The sequence below is a fragment of the Schistocerca cancellata genome, chromosome 7, assembly GCF_023864275.1.
Source record: "Schistocerca cancellata isolate TAMUIC-IGC-003103 chromosome 7, iqSchCanc2.1, whole genome shotgun sequence".
In the NCBI taxonomy this organism is placed as follows: Eukaryota; Metazoa; Arthropoda; class Insecta; order Orthoptera; family Acrididae; genus Schistocerca; species Schistocerca cancellata.
The window spans coordinates 54,194,016-54,212,340 of record NC_064632.1 but is presented as its reverse complement, the minus strand read 5'-3'; positions in this window follow the sequence as shown (position 1 = coordinate 54,212,340).

Below are 18,325 nucleotides of genomic sequence, written 5' to 3'. Positions count from 1 at the left end.
ATCAAGTCACTGTGATAAATTGCAGCCTTCAAAATTTCGACTTCGCGCAGTGTCGTGTGAAGCTTATACAGTGTAAGTCAATCTCTGTGATTATAATGACTGTATATATAAGCTGAATCGCGTATCGTGCGGAACGATCTTGTACTGTTTGGTTAGAGCTGTGTGTGAAACGTGTGTATTTCGTTACCATTGTTTTTGGTGTGTGTGTGTTATTTTAGTGTGGTTATCTGTGTGATGAAATACGACATAAAAGTGCCAGCTCCAGGATTTTGGATCAAAACACATCAAGAAAGAAAGCCGGACACGCTTCTGTCATTATTGTGGACCAGGAATTGGAAGTGAACTGACCAATTGCTGTGACAGTTTAGCAACGGAGAAATGTTCAGCCGCGACGTTAAGCATTCTGATTCGAGGAAAGCAGCTCCAACGCGTGAGGTGTCAACTATCAAGTAATTTTAATCGGGCTGTAAGTCCCCCGAGCGCCACCTCAGACAATGCTGCGCTACTGGCGCCCAAATCTAACCTACCACCGTTCTCACATGAAGGAACCTCGACAGAAGACCACACAGCCACTCTGCGCGGTACTTTACGCATTTAGTCACGTGACTACTACCGAACTCAATACATGCGTCCATGAAATGACTACTATTAAGTTTATAAACACTGACTTCACATTATATACACACTAGAGAGTATATAGAGCCAGTTTGCGATCTCATACTCGTATTAAAACATCTGTATGTAATTTTAGCAAATGTGAATAAATTGACGAATATGTCGTAACACCCGGGATATTACTGTGTTCTGATTCAAATTCAAAACTACAAAATAATGTATTTGAAGTAACGAATTATACTTTCTTAAACGTAGGGATTTGTTGGGTAATAGACAGAGATACCTATGCTGATTTCATACAGGGTGTTTCAAAAATGACCGGTATATTTGAAACGGCAATAAAAACTAAACGAGCAGCGATAGAAATACACCGTTTGTTGCAATATGCTTGGGACAACAGTACATTTTCAGGCGGCCAAACTTTCTAAATTACAGTAGCTACAATTTTCAACAACAGATGGCGCTGCAAGTGATGTGAAAGATATAGAAGACAACGCAGTCTGTGGGTGCGCCATTCTGTACGTCGTCTTTCTGCTGTAAGCGTGTGCTGTCCACAACGTCCAAGTGTGCTGTAGACATGGTTTATTCCTTAGAACAGAGGATGTTTCTGGTGTTGGAATTCCACCGCCTAGAACACAGTGTTGTTGCTACAAGACGAAGTTTTCAATGGAGGTTTAATGTAACCAAAGGACCGAAAAGCGATACAATAAAGGATCTGTTTGAAAAATTTCAACGGACTGGGAACGTGACGGATGAACGTGCTGGAAAGGTAGGGCGACCACATACGGCAACCACAGAGGGCAACGCGCAGCTAGTGCAGCAGGTGATCCGACAGCGGCCTCGGGTTTCCGTTCGCCGTGTTGCAGCTGCGGTCCAAATGACGCCAACGTCCACGTATCGTCTCATGCGCCAGAGTTTACACCTCTATCCATACAAAATTCAAACGCGGCAACCCCTCAGCGCCGCTACCATTGCTGCACGAGAGACATTCGCTAACGATATAGTGCACAGGATTGATGACGGCGATATGCATGTGGGCAGCATTTGGTTTACTGACTAAGCTTATTTTTACCTGGACGGCTTCGTCAATAAACAGAACTGGCGCATATGGGGAACCGAAAAGCCCCATGTTGCAGTCCCATCGTCCCTGCATCCTCAAAAAGTACTGGTCTGGGCCGCCATTTCTTCCAAAGGAATCATTGGCCCATTTTTCAGATCCGAAAAGATTACTGCATCACGCTATCTGGACATTCTTCGTGAATTTGTGGCGGTACAAACTGCCTTAGACGACACTGCGAACACCTCGTGGTTTATGCAGGATGGTGCTCGGCCACATCGCACGGCCGACGTCTTTAATTTCCTGAATGAATATTTCGATGATCGTGTGATTGCTTTGGGCTATCCGAAACATACAGGAGGCGGCGTGGATTGGCCTCCCTATTCGCCAGACATGAACCCCTGTGACTTCTTTCTGTGGGGACACTTGAAAGACCATGTGTACCGCCAGAATCCAGAAACAATTGAACAGCTGAAGCAGTACATCTCATCTGCATGTGAAGCCATTCCGCCAGACACGTTGTCAAAGGTTTCGGGTAATTTCATTCAGAGACTACGCCATATTATTGCTACGCATGGTGGATATGTGGAAAATATCGTACTATAGAGTTTCCCAGACCGCAGCGCCATCTGTTGTTGAAAATTGTAACTACTGTAATTTCGAAAGTTTGTCTGCCTGAAAATGTACTGTTGTCCCAAGGATATTGCAACAAACGGTGTATTTCTATCGCTGCTCGTTTAGTTTTTATTGCCGTTTCAAATATACCGGTCATTTTTGAAACACCCTGTACTATGTTTTTATGTCGGTAAATCGAAGTTGTGGCACAATTTGCGCATCACTTAGCAAACTGTTTATTTATAAATGATAGAGCGCAGCAATCATTCGTCCTTTTTTTGCAGGTTTTATTACGCAAATCCAGATTTCGGCTGGTGCCTAGCCATTACAATGCACTATTTTTTAAACTGTGACTGACGCCCGGGAACTAACATGCATCGAGTTTAAAAAATAGTGCATTGATAATGGCTAGGCACTAGCCGAAATCTGGATTTGCGTAATAAAACCTGCAAAAAGAAAAAAAAAGGACGACTGATTGCTGCGCTCTATCATTTATAAATTACACAACAGTCGCTGAGTGCACACACTTTCCTAATGGAAGGTAACCTGTTGGAATTGTTTATATTGTTGTTTAAATGCAATGAAACATGACATAATTGCTGGTGTTGTCAGCTTTCATATGATGTATTGCACGTGTAAATTTCATGTTTCATTCATCTGTTATAAGGGGCCGGCCACTGTGGCCGAGCGGTTCTAGGTGTTTCAGTCCCGAACCGCGCTGCTTCTACGGTCGCAGGTTCGAATCCTGCCTCGGTCAGGGATGTGTGTGATGTTCTTAGGTTAGTTAGGTTTAGGTAGTTCTAAGTGTAGGGCACTGATGATCTCAGATGTTAAGTCCCATAGTGCCTAGAGTCATTTGAACCATTTTGTTACAAGGGACGATCAAAACGTTACCTTCTGAGGGCGTCGCGCCAGAGAATACGTAACCCAGCGCGACTCACATGAGCCCATGTAAGCACCGACATATAGGCAGGGCATTAATTTGGCATTCGTGTCTTTCCGACATGCGTGCGGTAATTGCGTAAATGTTGAAGTATGGTGACGTTGTTATCAACTGCGTTCAAACAGGACCAACGTGCTATTATACAGGGTGATTCAAAAAGAATACCACAACTTTAGGAATTTAAAACTCTGCAACGACAAAAGGCAGAGCTAAGCACTATCTGTCGGCGAATTAAGGGAGCTATAAAGTTTCATTTAGTTGTACATTTGTTCGTTTGAGGCGCTGTTGACTAGGCGTCAGCGTCAGTTGATGCTATGATGGCGACCGCTCAACAGGAAGCTTTTTGTGTTATTGAGTACGGCAGAAGTGAATCGACGAGAATTCGCGGGAAACAACTCAGTATGAACGTGACTCGCCTAAGGTGAACGTTTTCTGTGCCATTTCAGCCAATAAAGTTTTTGGTCCCTTTTCTTCGAAGGTGCTACTGTAACTGGACTACAGTATCTGGAGATGTTAGAGAATTGGCTGTTCCCTCAGCTCGAACAAGAAGCACAACAATTCATATTTCAGCAGGATGGAGCGCCACCACATTGGCACTTATCTGTCCGTAACTACCTGAACGTCAACTACCCGAGGCGATGGATCGGCCGCCAGGCAGCCCGTGACAGAGCACTTCATCACTGGCCTCCAAGAAGCCCTGATCTTACCCCCTGCGATTTTTTCTTATGGGGGTATGTTAAGGATATGGTGTTTCGGCCACCTTTCCCAGCCACCATTGATGATTTGAAACGAGAAATAACAGCAGCTATCCAAACTGTTACGCCTGATATGCCACAGAGAGTGTGGAACGAGTTGGAGTATCGGGTTGTTATTGCTCGAGTGTCTGGAGGAGGCCATATTGAACATCTCTGAACTTGTTTTCGAGTGAAAAAAAAACTTTTTTAAATACTCTTTGTAATGATGTATAACAGAAGGTTATATTATGTTTCTTTCATTAAATACACATTTTTAAAGTTGTGGTATTCTTTTTGAATCACCCTGTACTTTTCTTGCCTGCCAAAGGACAAACAACAGTAGACATCCACCGGAGAATGAAGAATGTGTATGGGGTAGCATGTCTATCGAAAACCACAGTTGTGGAGCGGTGCGCCCCGTCCCGTGCTGGTAGCGATTCAGCACAGGACGTCGGCTGGCCTGAGAGCCCAGCTTTGTCTATTACGGGCAAGACGTGGGCGAATAAAAAGCGAACCGAATGGCTGTCTGCCTGAAGACCTAATGAGATTCAGTGTTGAAGAAAACACGTTCGTTGAGCGCATTGCTGCAGACGACGGAAGCTGGTGGCACCACTGGGAAATGGAGTCGAAAGCGTCGGCGGTGTGGTGGCGTCATCCATCGTCTTCCCGTCCCATGGAGCTAAAGAGCCACCCATCAGCTAGAAAGGTGGTACTCACCCTGTTCTTTCATTATCGGGGCCCAGTGCTTATTGACTTAAAAAAAATCTGGTTCCTCCATCACTGGGGAACGATAGTGTACAACGCTGCAGAAATTACGGCGTGCAGTTAAGTCGAAACGTCCGAGAAAACCGCGACAAGGGATGTTGCTGCTGCTTCGTGACAACGCATGCCCCCATATCGCAAGTGTCGTCACCGGGAAGTTACTGCAACTCAGTTGGGAGACGCGCGGGCACCCGCCCTATAGTACTGATCTGTCCCTAGGCTTCAGACCCTTAAAAAGGGCTTGAAGGGTCGCCAATTCCTGGCGGGCGACGATGTGCAGCAGGTAGTTACGGATTTCTTCACGCAGCTGGACACGGTGCTTTACGAAACGGCTATCTTCAACGTGGTGTTCCGATGGATGACTGTCTCAGAGCTCACGGTGACTTGGTCTGATTAGCATACAGAATCTGGACTGAACGGCCTTCGAACGAAAATTTTTTGATCGCCTTTAATATGATTTTTACAAACTATGTCCCTAAAAGAATTACCCGATTTTAAATACGAGGGTCGCTCCAAAAGAAATACACACTGCTTTTGTAAAAATACAATTTTCATTCTGTATGTGTAAAAGCTTTACGGTGTGTAGATACATCCTTCCCGCTTGTTTTCAAACTTAGTTCAACCTGTTTGCGTGAGTGGCGCCGTCACAACATGTCTTCAAGATAGCTGCTATACTTGATGCTCGTCAGAAGCAACGTGCTGTCATAGAATTCCTGTGCTGTGAAAACTAGACAGTGGGAAGCACCCACAAGAGGTTGAAAAAGGTGTCTGGAGATGCTGCTGTCGATCGCAGTACAATTAGTCGGTGGTCAACCAGGTTACGTGATGAAAGCGTGCACGGCAATATTGAGGATTGTCCTCGCAGAGGCAGGTCTCGTACTGCACACACTCCAGACAATGTGCAGAGAGTTAACGAATTGGTAACTGCTGACAGACGCATCACAGTGAACGAATTGTTACGCTACGTTGGGATAGGGGAAGGAAGTGTTTGCAGAATACTGAAAGTGTTGGCGTTAAAAAAGGTTTGTGCTAGGTGGGTTCCCAGAATGTTAACAGTGGCTCACAAAGAAACAAGAAAAACGGTATGCAGCGAACTTTTGGAACAGTACGAGAATGGTGGAATTGAATTTCTTGGAAGAATTGTGACAGGTGATGAAACATGGCTCCATCATTTTTCACGAGAGACGAAGAGGCACTCTATGGAGTGGCATCAAGCAAATTTGCCCAAGAAAAAAAAATTCACAACCACACCTTCTGCTAGAAAAGTTATGGCTACGGTGTTTTTCGATTCCGAAGGACTCTTGCTTGTGGAAATCATGTCAGGTGGAACCACCATAAATTGTGATGCATATGTAACGACACTGAAGAAACTTCAAGCTCGACTGAGTCGTGTTCGACCACATCGGCAGAGGCAGGATGTTTTGCTGTTGCACGACAATGCACTGCCACATGCCAGTCAAAAAACCATGGAAGCGATCACAAAACTCGGATGGACAACACTGAAACACCCGCCTTACAGTCCTGACCTGGCTCCATGTGACTATCATCTGTTTGGGAAACTGAAAGACTCTCTTCGTGGAACTAGGTTTGAAGATGACTCCCTTGTGCACGCTGCCAAACAGTGGCTCCAACAGGTTGGTCCAGAATTTTACCGTGCGGGTATACAGGCGCTGGTTCCAAGATGGCATAAGGCAGTTGAGAGGGATGGAAATTATGTGGAGAAATGAAAATATTGTTCCTAAAGGATGTATCTACACACTGTAAAAATTTCAAATATGTAGAATGAAAGATGGATTTTAAAAAAATAGTGTGCATTTCTTCTGGAGTGACCCTCGTAGAATTATTTATTAGGCAGAAGGGCATAACACCAAGAAATTACATACTTAATTACTCAGAAAAGACAGAAGTTTATAAAAATCTATCATAAATGTTCAATATGTCCTCCACTGGCTGTACGGACGACATCTAGCCGATAGCCGAATTCATCCCAAATTGAGCGTAAGGTGTCTGTTGTCACTGAAGCTACAGCAGCTGATATTCTGGTTTATAGTTCATCAATGTCACGAGGTAAGGGAGAAACGCAAACACATTGTTTAACATACCCCCACAGGGAGAAATCACATGGTGTTAAGTCAGGGGACCTAGGAGGCGAAGAGTGTATAGCCTGGTCTCGCGATCTTGAACGCCCTATCCAACGTTGAGGCACGTTGGCATTGAACAAACTGCGCTCGTAGCGACATCTAGCGGATTTCTTCTGAAACTCTAGACCATTCCGATTATATCTAGCTCTTTTTTATTTACCTAGTGACATTTGTCTCAGTATTATTACAAGTTGAAATCGGGTCATTCTTTTTGTGACACTATGTATAATAATTAAAAACATAATAACTTTTTAAGTAGTAAGTTTACAATCAAGGTTAAATTTGCAAAGAACTCGTCTCATCGCCACAATTCATATGTTGCAACTAATTTTCTCGTAGCATACCTGTAAGGTTCAAATGGCTCTGAGCACTATGGGACTCAACTGCTGTGGTCATAAGTCCCCTAGAACTTAGAACTACTTAAACCTAACTAACCTAAGGACATCACACACATCCATGCCCGAGGCAGGATTCGAACCTGCGACCGGAGCGGTCGTGCGGTTCCAGACTGTAGCGCCTTTAACCGCTCGGCCACTCAGGCCGGTATACCTGTAAGGGATTTTAAGTATTTTCCACAGAAAATCACAATTTATCTCCATATTCCTCCCTACAGTAACATCCATGTTTCGGCTCACCTAGCCAGGAAGCATTTGCGCTCGGAGCCTGGCCCTACCACAGCCGCTCATATGCTAGTGGACGCCACCTGCCCTGTGAAATACACTCAGCGCCACCAGAAATTTTGCGAACCAGCCACTAGTAATAGGATCGTTTAAGTAGCTGCCAGCGGGCTCTGGCGCATGCGCAGAACTGAAGTCGCGCTCAAGTAACGCCTTCTCCCGCTGCTGACCACTTGGAGTGTGTGCGTGGTGTTGGCTGTTTAAGCAATGATTAGCAAGCAGCCAAAGCATACCCACAGAGTTTTTCCCGGCGCTCTCAAGCTGTCAGTTTCGGATATGCGTGTAGATCTCTGAGTTAAAGTGGGAATAGTCCTCCCGGTCACGTTTCGTTATTTCGCTGTTTTCTATTTTTATTTCATGAACAGCTTTCACATAAAATGAAAACAAAACGGAGTTCTGTGACTCGGAGCTATCACGCGAATTAAAATACATTGACATGATGGCGGAAAGTTAGAATAATATGTAATTATTTTCAGTTTTCTGGTTTTATTTTATTTCCACATTACTGGTAACATTTATCGTCTTGCAGAACACTGGAGTTATTTTTGTCGGTTAGATAAAGAAATCTGGCTTTTAATAATCAACTAAATTCTTATTTTCCGCCGAGGCAGTAAATTTATCTGAAACAAAGTGTTTATTCTTTCGTGCTTATAGTATTAACAGACCACACACATTATGCCATTATATAGAACCAAAGATGAGAGAATACTACAAGAGAATTGACATCCCGAAAACCACAACTTATACCTTAATACCATATACTTATTTATAAATCTGGTCTCATAAATTAGCCTTTTTAGTAAGAATTACGAAATCGTGCCACTCTTGTCTTGTTCTGAACTGTCTTGTTCCTTTTAATACATGACGTCATATTAGTTAATGCTATACATACGTGCAGACATAATTCGCTTGAAGGTGACTTATCAGGCGATTTTGATGAGAACTATGGAATAAAATATTTTGTTTCAAATATATCGACAGCTTTAGGAGAGTGAATGGTTTCTTTTACACATGCTCCTTCCACGAAACACAATATTTTTCGATCACACATTTCGACACCTGTCTGGCAACTTCTACAGCCTTCTTTTAAGCCCTTAATTTGCGTTTTTTACATGTTACATTTACAGAATTACATTCTTTGGTAAATTATAGACTGGTAGCATATCATGATTTATCACTTTAATACATTTTGTTCGGTTAATTTGTATGATATATTTCGTGAACAGTTATTATACCCTCATACACCTCACTTTTATTTTGGTTTCATTAATTCACACAAATGAAAGAACGAAAAAACTTCAGCCCAAACAAAATGGTTCAAATGGTTCTGAGCACTGTGGGACTTAACATCTGAGGTCATCAGTCCCTTAGAACTTTACTTAAATCTAACTAACCTGAGGACATCACACACATCCATGCCCGAGGCAGGATTCGAACCTGCGAGCGTAGCGGTCGCGCGGTTCCAGAGTGAAGCGCCTGGAACCGCTCGGCCACCGCAGCCGGCTTAGTCCATACATTCGAAGTGTTACTGCGGTACTGTTACTGCTCTGCACAATAGACTGACATTATATAGGAATGTCGAAAATTTAATGAGATAACAGATAGTTTCGCCTTGAAGTTATGTAGAACCACTTTCCTGAACCTTAATAGCTAATAACAAGAATTAATACGCGGTTCTGTAAATCAATTGCCACTCCAAGTGCCATCTAGTGGCATTTTGCAAACTGGACATGTCAGTCTGTCTAGTATAATTCGCTCTTTGTCGGGAAATATTGTAACTTTGCGTGTGCAGATCTGGACTTTCTAGGTTTGTTCTTCAGGCAGGTAATGCCGTGTGGCCGTTGAGAGCGGATGCTTCTGGCAGCCTGGAGACACCGCACACAGCAGACACATGTATCGATCAGCGGCCACCTACTAACGTATTACTGAATACAACCGTGTGCACTTGTAACATAATACGGAATGAAATATTTTCACGTAAAGATTATGTTCCGTTTCATCATGGAGAGTGGAATTAAGGGGAGGGCAGTGAGTCCTCTCGTAATACACACTTCTAACCTAAATGTACCAGTGGTCTGAAAGTGAACTGCGTTAATTTTGATTTAGTGCGTAACACAGTGCGAGAACAGAGACTGACAGCGTACTATTTCTGGTTTAAATAGCATAATACATGTAGTGGTTGCTCTCTCCGCGCAGCTCAGATGTTGTTCTCGCCAAGAAAAGAGAAATGAACAGCACGAAGCTAAAAGATATAAGCAGAAGACCTATTTTTCCAGTATTTACCAATTTAACATCTTATCAGTGTCTACATATTGGGATAATCTACGCATGTTGGAAGTAACAACAAAAAAATTAAATGCTTGTGCTCAAGACATAAAATAAGTCACTATGTTCATATAACAGAATCTTTTCCTGTATAAAAATTGCCCTTGTTATAAAGGAATTAAATGATAAAACTTGCCAAGAGAAATGAAATACAGGCAACACTTTTCCAGTGTGCTAGACGAATTGGCTTGTTCTAAGTCCTTTCTGGGTGTATTTTGTGGCTATTACATAAGTGCAAAAAAATGGTTCAAATGGCTCTGAGCACTATGGGACTTAACTGCTGGTCATCATTCCCCTAGAACTTAGAACTACTTAAACCTAACTAACCTAAGGAGATCACACACATCCATGCCCGAGGCAGGATTCGAACCTGCGACCGTAACGGCAGCGCGGTTCCAGACTGTAGCGTCTAGAACCACTCGGCCACTCTGGCCGGCTTACATAAGTGCAAGCGTAGGTTTCGTGACGTACAAGGTTAAAAAGTAACTTGATTCTTGACGGCATAAACAGAGATAGATTTAAGGAAACACGTTTATACATCGCCGTCGTATTTCCCGAATTTAGCTGTTTCAAGTTACGCGAAAAACGACGTCCCTTTGATAGATTTTTGAAGCATCTAAGCATGGCAAATTTTAATATGAAAGCTGCCGAATACGGCATTTTATTTTTGTGACGATGGAATCCAGCATGGCTTAAAAAGAAATTAGAGGCTGAGAACCAGGGGCAGAGATGAACACGCAACGAAGTCCCAAGCAGAAGTGGAACAAAAAGCGTCTGAGTAGTACGAAGACCAATCACGAGGTTCAGCATAGCTGGTCTTGGCAGTAACGCCTGGTCTGTGGCTCTTGATGGGGGATATAGGAAAACTGCTCGTCGCGGCAGCCCATCTCCGTCGAAATACCGCGTCTTACAAGCCTTAGTGTCCATTTAGCTAGTAGCCATACGATAAACGAAGTCCATATCAGTTTTCAGCTCACTTCTGAATGGTCTGTTAGCAACGTTACCGTAGCACACACCGGTAGTCATTTTTACGCCATTTAACACTTGTTCTGCCTCAGAGCTACGCCAACTTACTACTACTGCCAATATAACGCGCCAACCTGTACACTGTTCTCATTCTAGGGGATTCCCCCCACACCTAAACATTATTTTATATTACATCAAGCTCTCTGTTTACAATTAAACATACCATAGCATTAAAATATTGAATTACAGTCATTTTCATATATTAAAGCAATATTACATTTATATTTTTACTACACATAACAATATTATTTAGTTTAATTCTTTTGTTATTTCGCTGTCAGAGTGCAGCACAAGCCAGAGACTGTCTCCCACATGGGGTTCTTTAATGTAGCTGCCACCAGGCGGAAGCACTTCCGCTTTGCCTTCGATTCTGGCCCACAGATGGCATAAGCGTCCACTTTCTCTACCATTGCGCCTTGACTATGCCTGGCATCCACTAGACAGCACGTTGTCACATTACAAGTATTAGATAGTTATCCACAAACATCAGAGTTTTTATTTTCTTTCTTGAACTTTAAATCTCTTTCCAAATTTCTCGTTGGTTGCCTTTACTGCTTACAGATTAAATGACAGATTCTAAACTTGTCTCACTCCCTTCTCAGCTACTGCTTTCCTTCTCTGCCAGCACAATGTTTGCACAACGTGTGAGTAACCTCTTGCTCCCCATATTTTATCGCAAATATCTTCGCTAATTTACTTAAAACCATAGCAGTCAATAATGAATATATGCTTAACATAGTGGACGATAACCTTAAAAAAGAAAACTGCAAGAACTACCACGCTCAACACCTCATGCACTGAAATTAACCCAAAAAACGTTTTTCCATTCCCTTCGTAGGACCCATTTCCTATCAGATTCAGCGCATGCTTCGCAACAAATACAACTGCAATGTTGCCTTCTCTGCTAATAATAATTTGAAGAGAAACTTCATACATAATTTGAAATCCATTCGCTCCCCTATATAAAGTTCTGGTGTTTACAAGATCGTCTGTGATACCTGCTCCTCCTATTATATAGGGCAAACTGGACGTGCTTTCGCCATCAGATATAAAGAACATCTTTGGAGAAAGAATGGCACCAGTCCCCTAAATTCGTCCTTTGCCGATCATCTCTTAATTAATGGACACGTGCCTAAAGCCATAGGCGATAGCAATATTCTGCATACCGAAAAGAAGGGGCGTAGGTTAGATGTTTTAGAGGAATTGGAGATTTTCAAACATCTCTCTCGTCATGATGGCCTCATTCTCAACGAACAGCTGCAGCTGTGAACTAAAAGCTTTTTCGACTGTATAAAGCCATCTGATCTTTGATTCAGATTTCCTCATGCAGTTGCCGAAACGTTGTTTTCCTGTTACATCTTTTCTGTTTTCTTGTATGTCATAACTGACTTTTTTTTACGTTACAAAATGTATCTCTGCTTAAAGCAGATAAATATGTAACTTCATCCTATTATTATTAGTGCTTACGTTATGCCTGAATCAGCTTCATCACAATTTCATGTGTCTAATTTTGAATGTACAGTAGCCTAGTTGTTTCTGCGGCTACTAGGTGGCGCTCGTAGCAACACCATGTTTACTTGCCCACACTTTCTAACGTGGCCTCAGTCTAGTTGCAACCCTTGTTCACTCAAGTACGAGGAGCCCTTAGCGGCTCGCCATCTTATTTACTACTATTCATGACGTCGCCTTTCCTGCTTAGATTTTTTAAAATGTGACTTGTAAGTACTGCATCTCTTCCCAGTCAGTACAAACTTTAATTTTATTAATGTATTATATACCTAATATGTTTTAGAACAGTTAGTTTAATTCTGAAGACGACACTCATAGTAGCGTCGAAACCTGGTCAATTTTGACTTAATATTTGTGACAGAGGACTAATTTGTTCTAATGTAATTCTAATATACAAAGAGGGTATTCCATTCAACGTCAGCAAAAGGTTTCTCTAAATCTAAAATTGCTGTAAACGTGGTTTCCTCTAAGATAAGTTATAAGGTTAGTAGCCTCTGGAGGACATAGGGCCTACTGAATTCCCTCGAGGTTCGTTTCTACCAGTTTTTCTAGTCAATATTTTGCAAGCATGAATTATTAAGATGATGGACCGGTAGTATTCACACCTGCCAGCGCTTTCTTCTTTGCAATTGGAATTAATACATTCTGCTTGAAGTTTGAGGGTGTTTCGTCTGTCTCATGTAACTTGCATACGAGGCCAGGTGGAATAATTCTGTATGTGTGTGCAAAATGGCGAAGTAACATTGGCTAGAGGAGGAAAGAAAATCTGTTCAAGCATGCATGACTATGGGAAAGAGAGATACTGCCTAGAGGAAAGTTAATGAGACCTTTGGAGAACAGAGAAGCAGTTGAAGGAATATTAAGAGCTTAGGTGAGTAACCAGTACTACATGAAGAGTCGAAGGCTGAAAAGTTGGAAAGAGCACATAGGAGCATTATGCAAGGAAAAAATTTGAAGACAATCCATTAATACAATATACAGAGTGGTCCATTGATCGTGACCGGGACAAATATCTCACAAAATAAGCGTCAAACGAAAAAACGACAAAGAACGAAACTTGTCTAGCTTGAAGGGGGAAACCAGATGGCGCTATGGTTGGTCTGCTAGAGGGCGCTGCCATGAGTCAAACTGATATCAACTGCGTTTCTTTAAATAGGAACCCCCATTTTTCATTACATATTCGTGTAGTACGTAAAGAAATATGAATGTTTTAGCTGGACCACTTTCTCCGCTTTGTGGTAGATGGCGCTGTAATAGTCACAAACATATGGCTCACAATTTTAGACGACCAGTTGGTATCAGGTAGGTTTTTTAAATTAAAATACAGAACATAGGTACGATTGAATATTTTATTTCGGTTGTTCCAATGTGATACATGTACCTTTTTGAACTTACCATTTCTGAGAACGCATGTTGTTAGAGCGTGATTACATGTAAATACCACATTAATGCAATAAATGCTGAAAATGATGTCCGTCAACCTCAATGCATTTGGCAATACGTGTAACGAAATTCGTCTCAACAGCGAGTAGTTCGTCTTCCGTAATGTTCGCACATGCATTGACAATGCGCTGACGCATGTTGTCAGGCGTTGTCGGTGGATCATGGTAGCAAATATCATTCAACTTTTCCCACAGAAAGAAATCCGGGGACGTCAGATACGGTGAACGTGCGGGCCATGGTATGGTGCTTCGACGACCAATCCACCTGTCATGAAATATGCTATTCAATACCGCTTCAACCGCACGCGAGCTATGTGCCGGACATCATGTTGGAAGTACATCGCCATTCTGTCATTCAGTGAAACATCTTGTAGTAACATCGGTAGAACATTACGTAGGAAATCCGCATACACTGCCCAATAGTGCATATTATGCCGGTTTACGTTACCGCTGTTGGTGAATGACGCTTCGTCGCTAGATAGAACGCATGCAAGAAATTTGTCATCGTCCCTTAATTTCTCTTGTGCCCAGTGGCAGAACTGTACACGACGTTCAAAGTCGTCGCCATGCAATTCCTGGTGCATAGAAATACGGTACGGGTGTAATCGATGTTGATGTAGCATTCTCAGCACCGTCGTTTTTGAGATTCCCGATTCTCGCGCAATTTCTCTGCTACTGATGTGCGGATTAGCCGCGACAGAAGCTAAAACGCCTACTTGGGCATCATCATTAGTTGCAGGTCGTGGTTGACGTTTCACACGTGGCTGAAAACTTCCTGTTTCCTTAAATAACGTAACTATCCAGCGCACGTTCCGGACACTTGGATGATGTCGTCCAGGATACCGAGCAGAATACATAGCACACGCCCGTTGGGCATTTTGATCACAATAGCCGTACATCAACACGATATCGACCTTTTCCGCAATTGGTAAACGGTCCATTTTAACACGGGTAATGTATCACGAAGCAAATACCGTCCGCACTGGCGGAATGTTACGTGATACCACGTACATATACGTTTGTGACTATTACAGCACCATCTGTCACAAAGCGAAAAAGTGGTCCAAGTAAAACATTCATATTTCTTTTCGTACTTCACGAATATGTAATGAAAAATGGGGGTTCCTACTTAAAAAAAAAGCAGTTGATATCAGTTTGATCTATGGCAGTGCCATCTAGCGGGCTAACCATAGCGCCATCTGGTTTCCCCCTTCAAACTAGACGAGTTTCGTTATTTGTAGTTTTTTCCTTTGATGCTTATTTCGTGAGATATTTGGCCCGGTCACTGTCAATGGACCACCCTGTATACGAGGAGGTGCTGAAAAGAAATGCCTCCGAATTTTTTATGTGAAAGCTCTTAAAGCTTTTTGAATAAAAATTCTACGTCTTTATTCTTCGTGACAACTTATTTATTTCTCAACATAATGACACTGGCGATGAACAGTCTCTCCTCACGAGAGCACTTTGTTGATTCCATCACTGTAAAATGTTTGACTTTGTTGACAAAGCCACAACCTCGCCTCTGCTTGCACCGGTTCACCACTATCAAGTAAAAGTCCTCGAAAGTGTTCTCTAAGGTTTGGAAACAGATAAAAATTGGATGGGGCCAAGTCGGGACTGTATGGAGAACGATCGATGACAGTAGACCCAAGACGTCGGACTGCTGCGGATGTCGCAGCACTCGTGTGTGCTCTGGCGTTTCCATGCTGACGTAGAGGATGTTCCACGTGTGGACAAACTTTTCGAATTCGTGCTTTCGATTACAGCACGTTGTTTCTCAGGCACCGACAAAATTACGTTACACACCGCCCTATTACATGCTACAAATGGGAGCCCTCTTGCGTCACTAAAGCCGGAAAGTCAACTGAGTAATACGCATGACATATAATAGCTCAACCGATATTGAAAGCAGAATAAAAAATTCGGAGGAATTACTTTCCATCAGGCCCTTGTATATGTATGAGAGAATGTTGTCTTCTATAGGCGCCTTCTTTGGACTTACCTCTTTCTGTGCACTGTAAAATTATTTACGTTGCATAATATCGGGTACCTCATCTTCATCCACTCCCTTTTCCTCTTCCACAACATTTTCCTCAGGTCTTGTTACTACTACACTCCTGGAAATTGAAATAAGAACACCGTGAATTCATTGTCCCAGGAAGGGGAAACTTTATTGACACATTCCTGGGGTCAGATACATCACATGATCACACTGACAGAACCACAGGCACATAGACACAGGCAACAGAGCATGCACAATGTCGGCACTAGTACAGTGTATATCCACCTTTCGCAGCAATGCAGGCTGCTATTCTCCCATGGAGACGATCGTAGACATGCTGGATGTAGTCCTGTGGAACGGCTTGCCATGCCATTTCCACCTGGCGCCTCAGTTGGACCAGCGTTCGTGCTGGACGTGCAGACCGCGTGAGACGACGCTTCATCCAGTCCCAAACATGCTCAATGGGGGACAGATCCGGAGATCTTGCTGGCCAGGGTAGTTGACTTACACCTTCTAGAGCACGTTGGGTGGCACGGGATACATGCGGACGTGCATTGTCCTGTTGGAACAGCAAGTTCCCTTGCCGGTCTAGGAATGGTAGAACGATGGGTTCGATGACGGTTTGGATGTACCGTGCACTATTCAGTGTCCCCTCGACGATCACCAGTGGTGTACGGCCAGTGTAGGAGATCGCTCCCCACACCATGATGCCGGGTGTTGGCCCTGTGTGCCTCGGTCGTATGCAGTCCTGATTGTGGCGCTCACCTGCACGGCGCCAAACACGCATACGACCATCATTGGCACCAAGGCAGAAGCGACTCTCATCGCTGAAGACGACACGTCTCCATTCGTCCCTCCATTCACGCCTGTCGCGACACCACTGGAGGCGGGCTGCACGATGTTGGGGCGTGAGCGGAAGACGGCCTAACGGTGTGCGGGACCGTAGCCCAGCTTCATGGAGACGGTTGCGAATGGTCCTCGCCGATACCCCAGGAGCAACAGTGTCCCTAATTTGCTGGGAAGTGGCGGTGCGGTCCCCTACGGCACTGCGTAGGATCCTACGGTCTTGGCGTGCATCCGTGCGTCGCTGCGGTCCGGTCCCAGGTCGACGGGCACGTGCACCTTCCGCCGACCACTGGCGACAACATCGATGTACTGTGGAGACCTCACGCCCCACGTGTTGGGCAATTCGGCGGTACGTCCACCCGGCCTCCCGCATGCCCACTATACGCCCTCGCTCAAAGTCCGTCAACTGCACATACGGTTCACGTCAACGCTGTCGCGGCATGCTACCAGTGTTAAAGACTGCGATGGAGCTCCGTATGCCACGGCAAACTGGCTGACACTGACGGCGGCGGTGCACAAATGCTGCGCAGCTAGCGCCCTTCGACGGCCAACACCGCTGTTCCTGGTGTGTCCGCTGTGCCGTGCGTGTGATCATTGCTTGTACAGCCCTCTCGCAGTTTCCGGAGCAAGTATGGTGGGTCTGACACACTGGTGTCAATGTGTTCTTTTTTCCATTTCCAGGAGTGTATACACATGGGACAGGCAAAAACCTCTGCACCGTACTTCTGCCGTCACCTCTGATGTTGTTTCGCACATACACCACAATTTTTCAATTTTGGTAACTGTTAACCGAATAATTAGTCGTTGATGTTCTAACTTCCCATAACAAATAATTGCACAACTATTCCGCCTTGTAAGCAGATGCAAGGAAATTGTTCGTAAAGTTGTTTTTACGGTGTACAAAGTCCCCGATGTCCTCTTTCTGCAGGCCGGAGTGGCCGAGCGGTTCTAGGCGCTACAGTTTGGAACCGCGCGACCGCTACGGTCGCAGGTTCGAATCCTGCCTCGGGCATGGATGTGTAAGAGTCCTTAGGTTAGTTAGGTTTAAGTAGTTCTAGGGGACTGATGACCACAGCAGTTAAGTCCCATAGTGCTCAGAGCCATTTGAACCATTTTTTTGTCCTCTTTCTCATCATCCTTATTTGCTACTAGGAATCGTTTTCCACACATTGTTCACAATAATTTGATTCTGAAATAGGTAAATTTGGGACCCAATAAGAGTGAGAAGACATATAATCCCATGTAATTTTCCTGCAACGTACGATGAATAATCTCTCTATGGCACAAGCATGCATATAATATTGGTCATGTGAATCTGGGAAAGCGCATCTTACATACACCATTGCCCAGTAATACACTATGAATTCCACCGTTATCAACTGCGCTTCGTGGTATCTCTTTCCATATGCCCAGACTTGAAAAGGTGACAATCGTATTACATTTTGCTTCGTTTTGCAATCAGTGTTACAAATTTAGCAGAGTTTCTTAGTTCTCCGTTCCTGTAACTTGTCAATGTTCCGTTTATTCCCTCTCAGTTAGATCCGACATAATTGTTTACTGTCAACGGCTTTACTTCCGATGTTTCCACAACGAGCAGTTGTCCAAGCCAGTGTACTAGTAGTACCTTCTTT